This window comes from Podarcis bocagei, assembly GCF_964188305.1.
Source record: "Podarcis bocagei genome assembly, chromosome: 15".
NCBI classification, from domain to species: Eukaryota; Metazoa; Chordata; class Lepidosauria; order Squamata; family Lacertidae; genus Podarcis; species Podarcis bocagei.
The window spans coordinates 14422864-14440643 of record NC_138141.1 but is presented as its reverse complement, the minus strand read 5'-3'; the positions used below and the strand labels follow the sequence as shown (position 1 = coordinate 14440643).

General features: G+C 44.7%; 2 long non-coding RNA genes across 2 annotated transcripts; both read left to right on the top strand.

Annotated features, from left to right (window-relative positions):
• The first annotated feature begins 1719 nt into the window (after window positions 1-1719).
• LOC308574276 lies at window positions 1720-10767 on the top strand. Its single transcript, XR_014002428.1, has 4 exons — window positions 1720-1817; window positions 5142-5321; window positions 8187-8228; window positions 10596-10767. It is a non-coding gene; the product is annotated as an uncharacterized lncRNA (long non-coding RNA).
• Window positions 10768-12125: 1358 nt separating this feature from the next.
• On the top strand, window positions 12126-16938 carry LOC308574275. Its single transcript, XR_014002427.1, has 3 exons — window positions 12126-12306; window positions 13591-13772; window positions 16585-16938. It is a non-coding gene; the product is annotated as an uncharacterized lncRNA (long non-coding RNA).
• The last annotated feature ends 842 nt before the right edge of the window (window positions 16939-17780 follow it).

Genomic DNA, 17780 nt, shown 5'->3' with positions numbered 1-17780 from the left:
TGTTAGGGTGTTCGACTGAATTCATCTCCTGCTGTTGCAGTATTTATGTTGCACTTTTTTAAAAAACTCACATTAGTAAAATAATTAGAAATGAAAGCAGCACACATTCAGCTAGGGGTGACCAAGCTGTACTCAACCCCTCCCCCCACAGCCTTCCTGGCTGTGCTATCAGAGGTTGATGGGAACTGAGACCCAATGGTCTCTTCGGGGCCAAAGGTCCCCCAACTCTCTTTTAAATAGTTGACGGAATGTAATAATAATAATAATAATAATAATAATAATAATAATAATAATAATAATAATTGTTTATACCCCACCCATTTGGCTGAGTTTCCCCAGCCACTCTGGGCAGCTTCCAGCAAAATATTAAAATACAATAATTCATCAAATATTAACAGCTTCCCTAAGCAGGATTGCCTTCAAATGTCTTCTAAAAGTCAGATAGCTGTTTATTTCTTTGTCATCTGATGGGAGAGTGTTCCATAGGGCGGGCTCCACTACCGAGAAGGCCCTCTGCCTGGTGACTAGTAGGTGGGCATGACCTTTCCAGACCTGGTCAAAGGCCAAGGCATGCTGCCCCTCCCTCTTTTCCATCTTCCTTTCGCCCTGCGAACGTCTTGGAATGAACTGCTGGCTGCCAGCCAGGCAGTCCCTCAGGTCATCTCCCTTATGGCGTAAACCTGTTTTTATACATTTGTAACTTTAAGCCTAAAGCCTGCCTTCAGGGATCACACTGTGCTCTGTCTGATCGTGAGAAGTAAACTTTCTTTTTGTTGCTTGTGAATAATACTGTGGTGTCTTTATTCTTTTAGGAGGGATTCAATGGGTCTCACCAGGAAAATATTAGAGCACATTTCAACCTGGACAAGCCAGATTGAATTGCGTATTGTCTTAAGAAACTCACACATGTTTGCAACTAGTTTTCTGCTGGGTAAAGGGGAATGCACTCTGCTTAGGAAAGGAACTTGCCAGTGCAAGTTAGGAAGGGTATTAATGAACAATGTATCCTCTCCTGCTACCCTGAACATTCCCACAATATTCATGCCCACAGTTGTTGGTGGGAGGAAAAGGTAGGTTGTGAGGAGAATTTTTGGGTAGTTAATGGATGGCTCCCTCCCTCAGACAAACTTAGGAGCTAACCTGGGAATGAAGGCAAGGCTGGTTCCAGGGGAGCACGGTCTCTCTCTCTTTTTAACCAAGGAAAGCCCACTTTTTAATGCTAAATCAAAACCAAAGGCAACTTGGCTTTTCTGCGGTTTGCTCTGATTCAGCGACAAACAGCAAACTTTCAAGGGGAAAGTGCTGGGGGCGGAGTGGGGAGGAGAACTTGAACACTGAGCTTTAAAGCTAGAAATGCAGTACAAAAGATAGTCAGAATGAACTCTGAGTTGATGGCCAACTATGTTCTGCAAGAAGAATTGTATCCGTTCTGAATCTTCCATGTCACACCTGTGGTTTGTATCACCATCTTATGGGAACAGATCTCTTTCTGGCTATGCCAAGATTTTGCCGAAGAACCTGATGGCTCCTCCATGTCCCTAGTTTGCAGCAGTCCTCATTCAAGGACAGGAGGTTATCTTGCTCTAAGCAGAGGTGCTTCAGAGTGTTCTTGCCTATTAAAAACTTGTGCTTGATGTCCAGATGACTATCTTGCTCTACATCACTATATAAAGTTGTTTCTCTCAGCACTGAGGATTTGCATCAATCAGCCACCATGCAGTGCAATATCATTGTATCCCTGGCCTTCATCATGGGATTATTGGCACCTTGGTCTAAGGCGCACGGTTTGTTTCCCTCTCTGGATGCCATTTGGGAAGGTAAGACTTCCATTTTTTCTGGCCCTCATATGCCTCAAGTCTGCTGGGCCTCTCTGCAAGTTAGGCATCCAATGCAGAATGGAATGGGATTTGGAGGCACAGGCTTTGCGCTAATATCATGAGAACAGTTCTGTGGCAGGTGCCACTCACCTCCAACAGTGGGCGACAAATGCTCTGCCTTTTCGCATTCTGTTCACCCTGCCTGTGTACTTACCTCTTAGCTTGGGACTTTCGTCCTAATGGATACATAAGGTCCCATCTGCACTATACCTTTAAAGCAGTGTTATACCACTTTAAACAGTCATAGCTTTTACCAACGTATCCTGGGAAATGTGAATTGTTAAGGGTGCTGAGAGTTGTTAGAAAATGCCCATTCCCCTCTATTTCCAGAGCAGTTTAACAGTGAATCCCAATTGTAGTTCTAATACCCTCCAACATTTCTCTGTTGAAGAGCTATTTTTCTAGAAAAAGAGGTGCCAGAACTCACCATGAATGCCTCCCTTGTTCTCTTAGAATGGCAATGGTGGCCACCTGAGAGGTGCCGGAACAGAGTTTCGGTGTGTTCTGGCTGAAAAAAACACCACGGGAATGTCCTATTCTGTACGCTCCAGGAGTGCCAGCTTGGCACCGCAAATGTGGGTGCCCAGGCCCATGGCGCCATGTAGTGTGCATGGCCCTGGCATCAAAATTTGTGGGTGCTCTTGCGCCCTGGGCCCCAGGGAGTTGGCACCTATGATACCCTCCAACATTTCTCTGATGAAAATAGGGGCATCCTAAGTTAAAGCAGGACATTCCAGGATCAAATCAGAAACCAGGAATACTTCTGTAAATTCAGGACTGTCCCTGGAAAATAGGGACACTTGGAGGGTCTGAGCTCTGGGGGTGGGGGAAATAGAGGCTTCCTAAAAATGGACATTGCAGAATGTACTACACACACACACACACACACACACACACACACATTTCCTACAAAAGAGATAGAAAACGTTTGATTCTTGAGTATGCCGAACTATCTAATATTAGAAGCACAGGGGAAGGTGGCAGTTTTTCTTATCACAGGTTTTTAAGCACCCTTAAAATATCTTGAAAAACAAGTTACAGCTTTTAAAATAGTTTGGGAGAAGCCACGACAGTTTAAAGTGGTATAATATTGCTTTCAAAGTTTAGTGTGGATGTTTCCGTACAGAGTTCAGTCACTCCACCCTGTAACTAGTGACTGGCAGTCCAACCCTATCAAAATTCACAATCTGTCTTCTGAATTACCCTTTTTAAAAATATAAATTCATGTTTTGAAGTATTTTGATATATGAGGTGTTCAGAGGGATTTTAAACCATTTCTTCTTCATTCTCTTTAACTTTCTAAAAAGAAAGCCAACATCTTGAAGAGGCTAGTGTTGTAAACAAAATCTGCCCTTACAGAGTCTTTTGTAGGTTCTCCATCGGTCGGAGAAAATAACAGGCCAACCAGAGAATATTGAGAAGCAAAGCAGCTAGTAAGCTTGATTGTTATTAAAGCTGTTGCAACAGGGTGCTCCCCTCACACACAGGAGAGCAGAGGAGGACCCAGAACAAAGGTGTGCCCACCCTTATATATACATTTTGAAATTCCCTGCCCTGCAGCTGAAGACCATTCCTCCATACATCATACATACACCACAGAAGGGGTGTAGCCCCAGACCACCCCCCACAAACATCATACCTACATCACAGAAAAGGCGGTCTACAACAGAAATTTGAATGTTGTTGTTTTTCCTGTCTGCCAGGTTATCTGATAATGCCTTATCTGATTACCTTTTCTGGTAGTCTGGCCATTCCTTTGAGATGGTAATTACTTAATTCCTGAGACAATGGGAAAGTTCCCTCCCTCCTTGCAGAGAAACATTTGATGAGTTTGGGAGTCAAAATGGTTTCAGGACTATCTTCCTGTGCAGATATGTGGTTTATATATTTATGTACGTGTTTGCTTGGTACATTTATGAACATTTATTATATATACAAGACCTTAATTTTTTTTATTACACTAGGAAGTGCAATATATTTAGTGCATTTTCAAAACACAGCCAGAATTATCTCTTGAAAGAGGGCTTTGTGATCACATGAAGCTATTTCCAGGAACAGCATGCAATTAAAAAAAAAAGTTTCCTCAGATCACAACACGGGAGCTCCCATACTTTCCCCATACAGCCCTTGGAAACAATTAATTATTAATCATTAATTATTAGTTATTAGTTATTAGTCATTAGTTATTAATTATTAATTATTAATTATTAATTATTAATTATTAATTATTAATTATTAATTATTAATTATTAATTATTAATTATTAATTATTAATGGGCTTTCATCATCATCATCATCATCATCATCATCATCATCATCTCTATTTTCATTGGAGAAATATTGGCAGGTATGGTGTACGCAGCCCAAAATTATGTGATCTCATTTCCAGTGACCTTTTTTAAAGTATGCAGCAGGAGTCACACTTACTAGCCTCTAGGAGAGATGTTTATCTTCAAGAATGTTAAAGAAAATAAAAGTGAATATGGCCAAAAAGCCCTTGGACTGCCCACCGCACCGGGTGGAAAATGTATATTATTTCACACACTCCATTTGGATTACAGCAGCAAAGATCAAAGTCCAGGCAAGTTGTACATAGATTTGATTTGCAGATTAGGGACAGACTACCGGTATATTCAACAGCGGATAACACATTTGAAGTCAGGGTCTGCTGCATCTGTTGCCTCGTTCCTCCATTCACACCTTTGCTCACCTTCTAGCTCTCCTGATGATATAGTATGTGGAATGGTTTTCTTAAACTAGAGCACTTGGGAATGAAACACCTTTGAAAGGACCAGCGGAGGGAGAGGGAAGGAGGGGCAGCAGCCTCATTGTCAGGGTGATCCCACAGACGTTTACTCAGGCAAGATCGACACAGATACTGTATATTTAAAAAACAACACGCTCTGAAAACGCTCTGCAAAAAACAGCTCTATAGCACCATTTGGTGTCACAGTGTTGTAATGCATTTATTGACTAATGTAACTGAGTCCTCTGTTTATTATGGTGGTGTGCTATAGTCTTCTTAAGGGCTGTGGTAGAAACCACAACCGGACTCTTTGCAACTAGGCTCCCAGTTGGGTTCTTTGGTCTATGTGACTCTTGGATCCCATTTGGGAAGGTCCAACTTTGGCTGTTTGGCAGAGATGACATCAGGTGTTGGATTCACAAATGTCACATCTTCAAACGGCATCTTCTTTTGAGTTTCGAAAGATGAGATGGCATATAAGGAACTTGTCATTGCTCTTCTTCTCACCTTTCCTCAAGAGGAACGGCCTGCCAAGTGCAAATTACGTCCAAGATATGGAAGGTGCCATTCAGTTTACCGGAATTTTTACTTCGATACTGTGAGCGGCAGGTGCATGACCTTCATCTACAGTGGCTGTGGAGGCAATGCAAACAACTTTCTACATCTCCTTGATTGCGAAGCTGAGTGTGTAAGGTTCGGTAAGGACAAATCTTTTTTTTCTTTCTGTTCCTGATCTTTAAAAATTAGCAAATATTTAAAGTGAAAGCCTGTTCAAATTTTCTCTTTTTGCTGCTAGTGAGTCATTCTCTTGCTGATTTGATTCTCTGCTGCTGGAGGTTTCATGCTGTAAGGTTCTTTTTAAAATTGTTAATAGAAATCATAGTCCAGCAAAATTTGGAGGGTCACTGGTTCCCCACTGCTGCCCCACAGCTCCCTATGCCCCATTGAAGGAACTTTGGAGGGGTCTCCAACCTACTGAAGCAGATCTGGGGAGGTCCTGAGGTGAGGGGGAATCTGTTCTGCCAATAGTGTCTGTACTATTGGATTTCTCATACAGTTATTTTTTTTCTTTTTTTAAAAAAAATACTTTTAAACTCATTTGGGAGAGTAGGGAGCACTGAAAGGGAGGTTAACAAACAAACAAACAAACAAACAAACAAACAAACAAACAAACAGTTGACTGAGCTGAGTTCATGTTCAGGCTCAAAACAGGACATACTGCATGGGTTTGAGGTCAGTGAAGACATCCTACTTTGCTGCCTCCACTACATCCTGAGACCCTCCAAGTGTCCCTGTTTTCTAGGGTCAGTCCTGGATTTACAGAAGCTGTCCCAGTTTCTGATTTGATCCTGGAATGTCCCACTTTTCCTTAGGAAAACCCTGTTCTCATCGTAGAAAAGTTGGAGGGTATGGAATAGGATGCCCCTATTTTCATCGTAGAAATGTTGGAGGGTATGCATCCTTGAGGAGCCAACTAGCAGAGGTAGAGCTTATCCTTTTGTCCAGCTCCTCTCCCCTGGAGAAAACCGCTCTTTAGTGCTCAATTGGAGCAAATGCCAGTTCCGGTTTTCCATGGATTGCCATTTGTTCTGATCTACTGCTAAAGAGTTGGTATTTCCTTGGAATGGAGTGCGGCAAAGGGGAAACCACCAGGACCAGTGTTTTCTAGGCACGGCACAAGTGGAAGTGGGGATGAGCCCATATTCCAGAGGTTTGTTATTCCTGACCAGGGGGATGGACCTCTGGAGCACATGGTGCCCAACTGTAATCAGATAGCCAAACCCTTCAAGGCTGAGGTCGCTTTGCTCTGCTGTGGTTTAGACGCTGCTGTTGTGGCAGTGCCAGCTGAGGTGTCCATTAGTTCCTTTAATATCCTGGCGTATTAAAGGTAGCTGGAGTGGAGTGGCTGAATGGGTCAGAGGTATGGTAAACCTATATTTGCATGATTGAGTGCAATCAGGCAGTGGAGCGTGCTTTTCTTTAAAAGCCCACTCTAGACCTGTTGTTGTTGTTGTTTAGTCGTTTAGTCGTGTCCGACTCTTCGTGACCCCCTGGACCAGAGCACACCAGGCACTCCTGTCTTCCACTGCCTCCCGCAGTTTGGTCAGACTCACGTTGTTAGCTTTGAGAACACTGTCCAACCATCTCGTCCTATGTCGTCCCCTTCTCCTTGTGCCCTCCATCTTTCCCAACATCAGGGTCTTTTCCAGGGAGTCTTCTCTTCTCATGAGGTGGCCAAAGTACTGAAGCCTCAGCTTCAGGATCTGTCCTTCCAGTGAGCACTCAGGGCTGATTTCCTTCAGAATGGATAGGTTTGATCTTCTTGCAGTCCATGGGACTCTCAAGAGCCTCCTCCAGAACCATAATTCAAAAGCATCAATTCTTCGGCGATCAGCCTTCTTTATGGTCCAGCTCTCACTTCCATACATCACTACTAGGAAAACCATAGCTTTTACTATATGGACCTTTGTTGGCAAGGTGATGTCTCTGCTTTCTAAGATGCTGTCTAGGTTTGTCATTGCTTTTCTCCCAAGAAGCAGGCGTCTTTTAATTTCGTGGCTGCTGTCACCATCTGCAGTGATCATGGAGCCCAAGAAAGTAAAATCTCTGACTGTCTCCATTTCTTCCCCTTCTATTTGCCAGGAGGTGATGGGACCAGTGGCTCTAGACCTAGTGAAGTGCAATAAATATAGACTGGTCACCAACACCCCTTGCTTGACAAAACTAGTGGACAGGCCGCTTGTGGAACCATTGCAAGTTTCCCTGGGTGAGACTGATTATCTATATTTCATGCACTTTGGCACTTGTCACGGTGTCCTGTTGTGCCAGAACCAGTTTAGTCATGCTGGCCACATGACCTGGAAAGCTGTCTGTGGACAAACGCCGGCTCCCTGAGCCTGAAGCAAGATGAGCGCCGCAACCTCATAGTCTCCTTTGACTGAACTTAACCATCCAGGGGTCTTTTACCTTTACTTTTTTATAGGGTGGTTCCATTAGTATCTTCCAGGCTGTGTTCAGAGAATAGCACTAGTGGGTACATCTTGGTCCCCTGGTACTTGTGCTATGGGGTTCTACAGGACACTATTCCTCCCCCAGTGGTTTTAAACATCTATATAAAACTATTGGGAACAGTCAGTAGGAGATTTGGAGCACCAGTATCTTGATGACACACAGCTGCATTGCTCCATAACACCTTTTTAAAGCCTGCTGAAAACTTTTATTATGCAGGCAATTACGAATATATATTTCCACAAAGTTCATCTGCTTTCTGATTTATATAGCTTTTATTGACTGGTTTGATGTATAACTGTTGTGAACCACTTTGATTAAAAAAAATGAATTAGTGTTATATCCATATTTTAATTAATGAATAAATTCAGTAAAAATAACAGAATGGTAACTTGGGATAAGAGCAATTCCTGAGTGAGTGCCTAACTTATTGTTTCAGCTGCCCACATACCCCTGTTTTGTCTTCCTATAGAACCCTGTATTAAAGTGGTTTAACTCAGCACCCACATCAACCATGTCATGCCATAACATAGCTATCGTTTTACTTTTCATAGGCAAGCCGGACGGTTCGTCAGCTCACACTACCCACAGTAAAGGTGAGATGTCCTGTTCTTTTCTGCATTGCATATCTCAGTGGGATTCACGATTAGTGCAGTGAGAATGCCTGCATACCTGGGAGATAAGCCGGCTACAATGGGCAGGTGTGTGCTGAGCACTTAAGCACCAAGATGTTGAGAAGGGACCCCTTCAGTTTGCCACTCAGTTCTTTGGGACTTGTGGGCAAGGAAGAGACACCTGTTGGGGTCTTTCATGGCTCACACATCCAGAATTTTGGGGTCCAAGGGGTTGCGAGCTGCAAGTTGGGCTCCTTCAACAATTAAAGTTGTGTGGCTCAATAGTATGGAACCAGGCAGTATACTGTTTCCAATTTATGGTCAAGTCAGCTCCTCAACCACTTCAGCAGGGAGGTCACGTGGTGGCTCCCACTTTAAAAAGTGCCCCAAACCACTCAAATAATACTTGCAGATTCTCTAGTTTTTATTGAGTTTATTAAAGTTGCGTGGTGAGTTTCCTCCCCCCCCCTTCAGAAATAAAGACACGAGACACAAGAATTTGAGTTAATGGGTCAAATTAGGCCACAACTTTATTGATTACAGGAATTGAGCAGTATTGACTTAGGCATTGGTCCTATCAACTAACTGGCTTCAGCCCGCTTGCTTGAAGACTGGTAAGGGTTAACCACCACTAGTGGGAGTCCTGCTGAGGCACGTCAGCAGGAGCTCCCCCCGGAGTTACTGCTTGGGGGTGTGCCGTGGGCCCACACCTCCATAGGCTTAGGACAAGGCCACGCCCCCCGGAATCCTTTACCGGACTACCCTTTGTTTTGGGGGAAGGTGATGGCGCTTCCTTCCCCCTTCATCTGCATAATAATACCTCTACCAATGCCTAACCGCCCATACCAGAAGTTGTGACGGTTTGCTACGAGGTAGGCAAAAACCAAGTGGCTGGTGCCAATCTGCCAATTGGAAAAATTCCTACCAGGCCCCTTGACGACGATCAACTAAAGTCCATAGCAACGTCAGAGAGCCTGGCCTAAAGGGTGGGAGGGGAGGGAAAACCTGATCAGCTGAGGCGTGGGAAAGAGGGAGATCCTTGGCTGTGCCAGCCCTAAATATAGCAGGCCACGCCTCCTGGGCCAGCCAATTGGCTGGCCGGGGGGGGGGTGACACGTCCGAGGATTCCCCTGGTATCGTGGGGGCTGAAAGCCAGCCCCTGCATGTGTGGGGAGGGGCGTGAAGCCTGCAAACCCACCTCCTCCCAAGCTCAGAAGTGGCTTTGTGGACATAGATAAGCCAGTCATGAGCATCTCGCCTCTTTACATTCCTTCTCATTTACTTGTTTCTCAGCTTCGTGCTTTACCCATACCTCACTGAGAGGCATTAGTTTAGTTTTACACGGCGGAAGGCGAGAAAGAAAGATGGCTGACAGAACACGTAGAACAGGGTGGATGAGCTGTGGCTCTCCAGATATTGCTGGACTACAATTCCCATCATCCCCGACCATTGGCCATGGTGGTGGTGGCTGATGGGAGCTGTGATCCATCTTCTTCAGGAGGGCCACAGTCTAGCCACCACTGGTGCAGACAAATGAGGCAAAAGTTGCGATAGCTTCCTACTCTCTGGCTGCCACAGAAAATTTCAAAGGCCAAGCACAGCTTCAGGGCTATTACCTCATGATCCTACACTGCTCCATGTACCTCATTATGCCTGCCTAGTGAGCTCTGCTCCATGAAGCTCTAACAGGTGTTCATGATTAGTTTGCAATTACAGTCCAATAATAGCCTCATTATAACAATACCAATTTATAATACAATCATTAATACCAATTGTTCAAATACCAAATTATATGATTTAGATAAAGTGGCCCCCTGCGTGCTGGATTTGATGATTTTCTTTATTTCTGCATTCCAAAATCTTATTAATTTCCATTACATTCCAGTCATAATAATAATCCCTTATAAAAACAACTGCAATATTAATAACTTCTGCTTGTGTCGACACATTAAATGATTTATAAAACTACAAGTGAGGAACTCAAACTATATCCTTGTTCTTCCTGTGTGTGGCAATTACTCTCTCCATGGCTTTTCTCCATCCTTGTAAGATGTTCTTTCTTTCCCCTGCTTGTTGCTGTTATTCGTCATGCCTTGGGTGGAGCTGATATCCCATTATTGTTCCACAATTTTTCCCCGCAGTAGCAGTTTAACCCCATCTGGGCTCTCTGTTTCATGATTTTAACCTCCTGACTACTGCAGAGCTCCTGTCACAGCCCACTTGGAAGAGATAATCTCAGCAGTTTGAATAATAGATACAGGACTTTGAAATAGGATTTACATTAGCTGTGGAAGTGTGAGTGTGTGAGTGAGTGTGTGTAAGATTTCTATGCCCCCCTCTCTCCCCCAGGCCTCCCTCTGAAATGCGAACAGCCAAAAGAAACAGGACCATGCAAGGCTATGTTCCCACGATATTATTATGATGTTTGGGACAAGAAATGTACGCACTTCATATATGGCGGCTGCGGTGGCAACGAGAACAATTTCAAATCTTACTTGGAATGCTATGTGGCGTGTGAAAACCCTGGTAAGAATGAGCCACTTTTAATGGTTTTAATAGACAACAAAAAGAACCTGCCGTTTTTGCTAAGCATTACGCATGCATTATAACTCCCAAACTGGGCAATCTTCTCTTTAATCAAGGGAGTGGGGGTGGTGGGACTGGAGCTGTCGGCATCCTGAGGAATGGGTCCTCCCATTCTTGCTTTCTAAAATGTCAGTAGCAAAGCAGCTTTTGATGCTAGAATAGGGAAAGTACATAGTTTTCAAAGGGGGAGGGGGAGTCTGCAAGTGGTAAAGTACAGTTCCTAGGGCACTTGGGGCAAATGGGTGTGTTTTTAAATGTATTGTAAATTTACAGTGTATATGCAGTGTAAGGAAAGGGGGGAGGTTGTAAGTTATAATTTGAAAACAGAAGCAAAAAAATCAAGTGAATGCCTGGGTGAATAATGTATCAGACAGATGGCACATGGAAAAGGGAAGGTGTGCATGTCTGGGTAGAATCGTGTGAAAAGCAAAGCAGTACTTTTTACTGGGGAGCTTTAAGTTGAGCTCCAATAAGCCCTTAGCTGAAATATATAACCTCCAACATTTCTCTGATGAAAATAGGGATGTCCCATTGCTGCTGCTGCTGCTGCTGCTGCTGCCGCCGCCCCGCCCATCTGGCTGCCCCAGCTATTCTGGGTGGCTTCCAACATATATAAACATATAATAAAAGATTTAACATTTAAAAACTTCCTTATACTGGGCTGCCTTTAGACTTTTTCTAAAGGTTGTATTGTTACTTATCTCCTTGGGTTGGGGCTCGCATAAGTCCATACCCTCTAACATTTCACCAATGATAAGAGGGACGTCCTACCATAGCCTCCAACATTTCTCTGAAAATAGAGATGTATTAAGGAAAAGCAGGACATTCCAGGATCAAATCAGAAACTTCAGTAAATCTGGGACTGTCCTTGAAAAATAGGGACACTTGGAGGGTCTGGAAATGGCATAATACTTATTCAAGAACAGCAGTCTAGGGGTCAGGAAGCCAAGGGTCCAAGAGTCAGGAAACCAAGAGTCAGGAAGCCAAGAGTCCAAATGTCAGGGAGCCAGGAGTCAGGAAGCCAAGGGTCCAAGAGTCAGGAAACCAGGAGTCAAGAAGCCAAGGGTCCAAGAGTCAGGATACCAGGAGTCAGGAAGCCAAAGCACAGCTAGGTGGGTAACATGTTGCTGTGGCAAAGAGCCAGGGGGAAATGCTTGTCTTATATACCCCTACCAGCCCTTGCCACAGGTGCTATGAGTCTTCTGTCAGGCCTCACCTGTGCGGCCATGCCTTGCCCTTCCAGGTCAAACTCAGGAAGGCCCCAGTCCTGTGAGGCCCTACCAGTCACAGGGCCTGGATCCTGCACACACTCCTGACACTCACTTTTGCTTCCGGCCATGCTCACTCCCACTAATGATGTCACCTTAAGACTTGCAAGCTTCAGGCAGAAAAGGTCCCTCACACCTGCTATACAGTAACATTGTTCTCCTTATCCATTTAATAGGACACACGTTTAATCCTGCACTGACTCAAGGTGAGGAAAGGTAACAGCTCCGTGGCATTTCCCTTCTGACCCTCGTATGCATTCTGCCTTCCACTCCTGCTGGCTTTCTTCAGTTTGGCAGCTCACTTCTTAAGGTCTTTCCCCACTCCTTCTGTACTACTTTGTCATTTCTACCCGGGTCCCAGGGCTTGCTTCCTCCCAAGACACATTGGGATCTGGCCATAAACACATAGCCTTAACCCCCAGCCCCTGGACTGATCTACACTGAACAGGGGCTACAGCAGAGATCTAGCTGAGATCGTGAAGCTTCATGGAGTTCAAGTGATGCTCAGGTGGATGAGTGAGGGAGACAGTGGTATTTCAGACCAAGCTGTGCTCCTCTACTCAGCCATCCAGCCATCCCAACTGACTTGGAGCCCTGGAGCATGGCTCTCCCGGGAAGTCACATTCTGGTTAATTGGTCTTCTGTACTCAACCACTGGGGTCATCATCATTCAGAAGAGTCTACTGCCATCAGTATTTATGTAATGGCTCATGCCCCAGGAGGACAGCCGTCCTCTGCATGGGTCATTCACTTTTGAACCCAAGACTCTCAGCCAAGGTCTTCCCTACTTATGTTTTTCTCCCACATCCTGCGTATTGGCCTCTCTGTCCATGAATCTTGGAACGCTTCCCCTACTTCCTTCCTTTCTCTTGGGTTCAAGGGCCTACCTACTGAAACATTCTGAAGTGGAAGCATATGCAGCCCTCTGCACCTATGGCCATGTTCTTCTGCTGATCTCCATGCCCATCTCTTTAAACCTCTCTCTCTCTGCTCATGCAACCTTCTGTTTGTTTTAGGGCCATAGCTCAGTGGCAGAGCATGTGCTCTGAATGCAGAAGGCCCCAGATTCAATCCCAGGCATCTCCAGGTGAAGCTGGGAAAAAGTGTCCCTGCCTGAAACCCTGAAGAGCTGCTGCCAATCAGTGTAGACAAATGTGTCCTCTTCTTTGCTCTTCAAACTATGACAATACACATACACATATACAGTGGTACCTCAGGTTAAGTACTTAATTCGTTCTGGAGGTCCGTACTTAACCTGAAACTGTTCTTAATCCGAAGCACCACTTTAGCTAATGGGGCCTCTTGCTGCTGCCACGCCGCCGGAGCCCAATTTCTGTTCTCATCCTGAAGCAAAGTTATTAACCTGAAGCACTATTTCTGGGTTAGCGGAGTCTGTAACCTGAAGCGTATGTAACCTGAGGTACCAGTGTATACCTATATATATATGAATGAAACTTGTCTTTGTGCTTCTTTTTCTCCTCTAATGCCAGAATCTCTGCTTGAGACATGCAAACAACCAAAAAACCCGGGACCTTGCAAAGCAGCCTATCCTCATTTTTACTATGATTCCCAAAGCAAGACGTGTAAGCCTTTCATATACGGTGGCTGTGAAGGCAACCAAAATAACTTTGAAACTGAAGAGGAATGTACGCAGGAGTGCATGTAGGCGCTGGTAAGATCACAGATTTCTTTAGAACTTTTCCAGGGAACCCAGAGAACCTTCCTTTTCCTTTTAATGCTATTTATACAACAGTTCTGTTCCAAACGCATGAATACAATATCCTGACTTCACAGGAGAAGGATAAGTTTTATTCCAGGGGATAGCCTCTGAGTTCAGGAGGGAGGTAATGAGATGCACTCTGTTCGATGGTATGTTTTTTGTGTGCAAACTACCTTCTCGCCAACAGATTAGATTATCATGGTTCCCCTTGGCTGGTATGAAAGAAACCCTCAGCCCACGATAATGATCATGAATTAGAACAAATTAGAACAATACTCTTGAAAGATCAGTAGAATAGCAGAGAGGGAGAGGGATAAAAGAAGAGCACATTCATTTATAGTGTGTGATTTCGTTGGGGACAATGGCACACATATAAGCACGTTCCACACACTGTTTACAGTCTGTATACACACACCATACATTTAAAGCACATCTTTGTCCCCCCACAAAATTCCTGAGAAGTGTAGCTTGTTAAGCATGCTAGGATTTGTAACTCTTTGAGGAGTAAACTACAGGATCCTTTGGGAAAGCACACTACACTTTAAATGCACAGCACATGTGGTCATGCTAGCTTGAAATTTCAAGTAGTCACCTGATGTCTATGGGCTTCAGTATGAACATCTGGATGGGAGTTTTTACTATGAAAAGAGGTAACCAGTGGGTTGCAGTCTTTTCCCAGGCCTTCAGGTATTTAACCTCCCCCTGGGCATGGCGCCAAGCCCCACGACTGGTCAGTTGGCACCGCGCCCAGGGGAATGCCTCCTAAATACCTATTGCCATTGGCCACTTCAGTGGCAGGAGGACGATTCGGCCTGCTAGAGGCTGGTTCACAGGGGAGACCTGGTGCCTGTCCGCAAAGCTGCCTGCCCAAGGAGGCCAAACAGACCTATGAAAATACGTGACCAGTTGGTTGTGGTCTTTCCCCGAACCTTTGCATCCCTAGCTACAACAGGGATGCCATTCCCATATGTCTCTGGGCAGAAAACTAACCTATTTGACTGACATGTGAATATTAGGATTACTGAATATTAGGAGAACCACTGACTTTTCATTCCCTGATGAGAAGGGTCTTGCTACCTCTGTTGTTTTGAGGGCTATCAAAAATTCCTGGATGCCAATAACTAAGTTTGGGGTAAGTACTCTTGGTTGAGAGAACCACTGCGGAGATTTAAAATCACAAAATATGCAGCAAAGCGTGGGAATACAGGCCAAGAAAACCTTAAAATGTGCCCTTTAATGTGAGTTCCAAAGTTTCCCTCTTTCACTAGCATAGAAAAAGACCACACACTTGCTAAATTAAAAATTGTGTACTTACAGCTACTACAGCTAATCCAGAATACAGCAGCTAGGCTGGTGACTAGGAGTGACCACCTGGACCATATAACACCAGTCCTAAAAGAACTACATTGGCTCCCAGTATGTTTCCGAGCACAATTCAAAATGCTGGTGCTGACCTTTAGAGCCCTAAAAGGTTTCAGCCCTATATACCTGGAGTGCCCAGGTTTTGACTGCCAAGGGGACTCCACATGGTTTAATCCAGCACTGCCCCGTGAACGGCCCAGTATACCTGAAGGCGTGTCTCCAGCCCAGACACTGAGATCCACTCCGAGGACCTTCTGGTGGTTCCCTCATTGCAAGAGGTGAGGTTACAGGGAACCAGGCAAAGGACTTTTTCGGTAGTGGCACCTGCCCTGCGGAACACCCTCCCATCAGATGTCAAGCAGAGAAACAGCTATGTGATTTCTAAAAGACACCTGAAAGCAGCCTGTTCAGGGAAATTTTGTAGAAAGGTCACAAACTCATAACAATACACAGGAAACATAGTTGTTGAAAATATCATACCTCCCTTCAGTCTCCTCTTTTCCAGGCTAAACATACCCAGCTCTTTCAACTGCTCCTCATAAATCTTGATTTCCTGATCCTTTATCATTTTGGTTTCCTTCCTCTGTACACATTCCAGCTTGTCAACATCCTTCTTAAATTTTGGTGCCCAGAATTGGACACAGTATTTCAGGTGTGGTCAGACCAAGTCAGAAAAGATTGGTACTATTACTTCCTTTGATCTGGACACTATACTTCTGTTGATGCAGCCTAGAATAGCATAGCTTTTTTTGCTGCAGCATCACAATATTGACTCATGTTAAGCTTGTAATCCATCAAGACCTCTAGATCCTTTTCACATGTACTGCTAGTACGCCAAGTGTCCCCCATCTTATATTTGTGCATCTGGTTCTTCCTGCCTAAGTGCAGAACCTTACTTTTTCCCCTATTGAAATTTATTTTGTTAGCTTGAGCCCAGTTCTCCAACATATTAAGGTCAATTTGAACTCTGATTCTGTCTTCTTCAGCATTAGCTACTCCTCCCAGTTTGGTGTCTTCTGCAAAGTTGATGAGCATCCACTCAATTCCTTTATCCAAGTTGTTTATTAATATGTTGAACAACAATGGGCCTAGAACAGAACCGTGTGGCACCTGACTTGTCACTTTCCCCCATTAATGAGGGACCATTGGGTTTGGTCAGTCAACTAGCTACAAATCCACCTAACAATCACCTTGTTAACCCACATTTTACCAGCTTTCTCTCAAGAATATCATGGGGGACTTTGTCAAAAGCCTTACTGAAATCAGGATACACTATGTCCACAGCATTACCCTGATCTACCAAGCTTGTAATGCCATCAAAAAAAGAAATTAGATTAATTTAGCATGACTTATATTTGAGAAACCCATTCTAGATCTTAGTAATCATAACATTCTTTTCTAGGCGCTCACAGACCGACTGTTGAATTATCTGTTCTCAGACCCTACCTGGTATCGATGCCAAGCTCACTGGTGCATAGTTAACTGGGCCTTCGTTTTTCCCTTTTTTGAAAGTGGGGACAACATTTGCCCACCTCCAGTCTGCAAGATTTCTCAAAGAGCATAGGCAAGAGCTCCTCCTCTAGCGTCGTCCTCCTCCACCTCTTCCTGCTCCCCATCCTTACGAGGGGTGCTGCCGAAACCTCCCCACCATTCATCCTCACTCTCTTCCCAGTCTCCTCCTACCAGTGGTGTAGCAAGGTCAGGTGGTACCTGGTGCAGAAAATTTCTTGTCACCTCCACCCCCCCCATTGAAATTATTAAAAGAAGGGAAAATAAGAGTGTTATTTTCTGGTTTATTTACTTAACATTGTGAGCATAAGCACTTAAAACCTTCTTTTCACGATGGGAATTTCTCATGAATAAAATATTTCACTTAATTTCACTATTTTGCAGCCTTATGTTGATGTGGACTGCAGGAAGCTGAGGTGCTGTGTGAGTACAACTGCAAAAAACGAGCACCAGTGTGGATACGCCCCCACTCTTAAAGAGCTTACCTAGAATACAAGAAGAGCCAGTGGTGGAGGAAGGGGGTGTGGGGGTGTCGTCATTGAGGGGGGGGGGTGACAAAATGACAAAGATATGAGTTGTTGTTGTTGTTTTAAAAAATGGTCTCACAAAACTTTTTAGTTCAGTCAAAAAACGTAATGAAACGTGGCTGGCACTGGGCGCCACCCCATGGGGGCTGGCACTTACCGTGAGGCCTGCAGCATGCCCAAACCATGCCTGCTTATATAGAGCTCCACTAGAACGAAACAGTAGCTAGCCAATCACTGAACGTCACTTTCAATCCCTTATTTGCATATGTGGACCAGAGTGAAAACTATCTACAGTATCCCCCTGCTGGCCCAGGGTGAGAACTTCAGTACATAATACTAAGCCACCCTACAGCTGAGGGGGAGGCAGTGGAGAGGCTCCACACAGCACCCCTGCCCCCATGGGTGGCTTGCCCTGCCCCCAGCTGCAGGACACACGCGCCGCCCCTGGCACCTGAGCAGCTAGCTACACCATGGAGCAGTGCCCTGCTGAATCCCATCTGGAACAGAATCCTGTTCTCACAGTGGCCAGCTAAATGCCTATGGGAAACCCTCAAGCATATAT